Genomic DNA, 4,662 nt, shown 5'->3' with positions numbered 1-4,662 from the left:
AAAAAAAAAGAATACGGGCAAGAAAATCAAACCATAATGGATGAGAGAGAGAGTGTGGGGTAATATAAAGGGAGCAGGTGAGTGTTTTAAGGAGTGCTTTCCCCACTCCGTATTTTTTTAAAATCACGGGATGTTACAATCCACCCCCTTAAAATGAATTCGTCCTCGAATTCGAATTAGACTTAGATAGGAATGTTCAATGAAAGGATAGGAGTAATGATCGTGTATCTCCTTATCAGATTCTCCATGCGTATATATTTCTCCTTGACTTTACCGCATGACATTGACTAGAGGAATCTCTTTATATCGCAACTTCCTCACCTTGTAGTCAACGAGTTATTGTAGTTCATCTTGAAATCGGATACTATGGATAAGCTCAATCTCCATGGTATAGAGTATGTGGATGGTCGATCTACCATGTAGTTCTGTAATATCGACATGTGAAATACGTCGTAGATATTATCAAGTTATAGCGACATTTCTGAACTGTACGTTATGGTTTCTATCTTGACTATTTTTGAATACGGTATGATATGTTGAGCTATAATTTCTTCGTATTTCTGAAACTCGTATGACCTCGAATTGCATGTACTTGGAGAAAACCTGATCGTCCAAACCGAACGTAAAATCTCATCTTCTTTTGTCCAATTAGGATTTTTTTTTTAATCCTAGCTACCTTCAGATCCATATTGCAATTTTTGTTATCTTCAATTGTCTTTTTTCACAATCTCGAATCCAAAAATTCGTCATTCATTATCTTTGTACAATACTACAGAGTCTTACAAGGTCTCCCTTGAGTTTTTATATGACAATATACCGTTACTAACATTATAATTGTTATCGTACGCAACCTCGTACATGTTACATATCCATCCCAAGGAACTTCCTAACCCGATATACACTCACGTAACATATCTTCTAGTGTCTCAATGGTTTGTTTCGAGGTCACCTGTTCTTTCAATTTCGGAAACTTGATCTTCTTATGTCATTATCACGCATCCTAACATAACTAGCAGTTCAACTATATTTCCATATGATGGTAACAAGAATCTTATAACTGGTAGTATCTCCAACTCAATGCATCTAGTACCATATTCGCCTTCTCCAGCTTGTATGTGATGTCGATCTCATAACCAACAATCAACTCGAACTGGCTTCATTATCATTAATGCATATTCAGTTTCTCTTGTATGATCACATATGGCATTTCTTATGATTCGTACTTAGTTAAACCTTCTGTTTATATAAGTGAGATCCTAGAGTTTCCAATGTATTTTCCACTGCAATCATTCCAAGTCATGAGTCGGATAGTAATCATCGCACTTCTTTGTATATCACGACATGTATGCTTTAACGTGTTCCTCTTACATCATCACGCAATTTATCGTTATGTGGGCGCGTCAGCAATAATCGTGAATAATTCCTACATGAGTAAATTTCTCTCCAATGCTAAGTAGCTCGCTTCACTTTCCACGTCTATCAAACTTGAATTTCCTCTCGTTTAGTTTTGTCGATAGCTCCGACAACCTCAAGAATCCTTTTCTTTATCAACAACACAAGTGTGCCCCATGATGAAACACTAGGTTGGTTTAGGTCTTTCTCCATCAACTCCTTGAGTTGATTTTTCAGTTTGGTCCTCCCTGTAGGTGTCAACCTATACATGCTCCTAGAAGTTGGTTCTATTCTTGTTTCTGTCCCAATTTGGAATCATATTCCTCTTTTCAGAGATACTGTATCAATTATTTAGGAAGAATGTCATGGTATTATAGATATCCCTTTTAACTTCACTTCTGACTCCTTGGTTGCAGTGATTACAACAAAGAACGTTTCATTCATTTTTTTTTCTTTTTTTTTCCCACTGACCTTGGGTGCTGAGATGATCGGGAATATCTTCCGTGACCATTCTCCAACAAACTCAATCTTTTGTCCTCACTTGTGAACAATATAGTCCACTAGTGGCAGTCAATCTGAGTCTGGTGTATAGTTAACCAATCCATATCCCATATTAGATCGTATCCATGAATTGGTATGATAATCTGATCGGCTACAAGATGTCTCTCTGATCGGCTGCAAGATGTCTATCGCAGATAATTAATGATATGACATGCAAAACTCCATGCACGGGGAGAATCTCTCCAGTTGGCTTACCCATCATGAAGTTGGTAGTCATGTCAATCTCCACAATAGCTTATTTCTCCATCTTCTTTCATACTTAGGAGCTATATGTAGCTCCCTATCGAACATAGCATAACATAAGAGATTATATATGCAAAGGATACGAGTAATGAAAACAACATTCGCTTCTTCAGAATCTGCCTCGGTGGTCTTGATATAGGCGATAACCTTCTCAATAATATAGGTCTCCTTTTAGACCCTTGTCTCTAGCGAGAACATGTAAACTCTTAGCACTACAATAGACCTCTTCAGAGGTTAATGATACGATGGTCCACTACCTATACGATAGCTCTCTGGACATCTACTTGCATATTGTTCGGGCTTCTGATGGTTATAACATACCAACGGTAAGTTTAGAGTAAAACCGTTCGTACCGAGGGTATAGTTATTATACTGGTATTAGGGGACAATTATATTATCGGGACATTTCCTCGGTCTCGATCGTTACCCTGACTAGTCTTTCCTAATATAGCTTTACATATGTAGCCTTAAATTCGTAGTGATATATTCCTCTCTCGAGTTCGAGTGCTTTCCCACTAATGGTTATAGCTTGACCAAACTGGTGTTGACTGGCGATCTCTTTGTTGTACCTCCGAGGGTATATTCAAAAGCTTGAATAATATAAGTTCATCCAATATTAAACTCTGTTAGGGTCAATGACCCTTCCAATCTTGGCGTGTGCATGGTTTGTAACTTCCGAATGATCGGAAATAGTCTATTTTTGGGACTTGCCAAATTATTCCATCTATTGGTATAAGCTACAATGGGTACAGGTCTCGCTTATCATAAGTATCGAGTTCATGGCTCTAACCTTAACACAGTTGTTCTCGGTTGGCTCAAACTATTACATGGTATCACGTACTTTGTAAACCTCATCCTTAAGGCTCCCTCAATCTTGATACTATATTATATGACAATGTGGAATTATAGTCACAATAATTTGGTAGTAAAAGACATCATCTTTAATAGGACTACTTGGTGTCAAAACCAGACTCAGTGAATTTTAAACTCGAGTGACTAGAAAAACACTTTGAAAATTCTTTCGTAATTACTTGAAAACATTTTTCTGATATCAGTTTTCACGCAATTTCTTTCCCATGGAAAGAACTGCTCTGATACCAACGCTGTAACGCCCGAAACCCGCATCCCGCAATACGAGTTGCGTCACATGGACAAGTAAAATAAAATAACATTTCCAAAAATCCGCGGAAATTTAAAACTTTTCTTTTCAGAGTTTAGCGGAAGAAAAACACTCATGCATACATATACGGTACATTATTTCAGTTATAATTATACATAAACAGTGGTAGTATTACATTATTATAAGCCGTAAAAGTCTACCACCGATATAACACAAACCGTTTCCCAAAGCGTAAATGTACCATAGAAAATAATTATACATGATCAAACGATAAGCTGTCCAGGTCTCCGATGTCCGCTCATCGGCTACTGCTGCTCACGACCTGAAACGTTGCGTAACAACGTCCTAAGCTAATTGCTTAGAGAGTGAACTCGGGCGTAACCCGGAGTTCCATTCTCATGGTGCCAGGGAAAGCACATACATATATATATATATATATACTAGTATTCTAATAAACAGGAATTGAAAACAGGAAATCACTGTAAGCATGCAGCAATCACAATCAAGTCCGTACGACAAGTCGTTATTATTATTATTATTATTATTATTATTATTATTATTATTATTATTATTATTATTATTATTATTATTATTATTATTATTATTATTATTATTATTATTATTATTATTATTATTATTATTATTATTATTATTATTATTATTATTATTATTATTATTATTATTATTATTATTATTATTATTATTATTATTATTATTATTATTATTATTATTATTATTATTATTATTATTATTATTATTATTATTATTATTATTATTATTATTATTATTATTATTATTATTATTATTATTATTATTATTATTATTATTATTATTATTATTATTATTATTATTATTATTATTATTATTATTATTATTATTATTATTATTATTATTATTATTATTATTATTATTATTATTATTATTATTATTATTATTATTATTATTATTATTATTATTATTATTATTATTATTATTATTATTATTATTATTATTATTATTATTATTATTATTATTATTATTATTATTATTATTATTATTATTATTATTATTATTATTATTATTATTATTATTATTATTATTATTATTATTATTATTATTATTATTATTATTATTATTATTATTATTATTATTATTATTATTATTATTATTATTATTATTATTATTATTATTATTATTATTATTATTATTATTATTATTATTATTATTATTATTATTATTATTATTATTATTATTATTATTATTATTATTATTATTATTATTATTATTATTATTATTATTATTATTATTATTATTATTATTATTATTATTATTATTATTATTATTATTATTATTATTATTATTATTAT

Source organism: Tarenaya hassleriana, unplaced genomic scaffold (assembly GCF_000463585.1).
Source record: "Tarenaya hassleriana unplaced genomic scaffold, ASM46358v1 Cleome27, whole genome shotgun sequence".
Classification (NCBI taxonomy): Eukaryota; Viridiplantae; Streptophyta; class Magnoliopsida; order Brassicales; family Cleomaceae; genus Tarenaya; species Tarenaya hassleriana.
Note: the sequence above shows the minus strand (reverse complement) of the source record.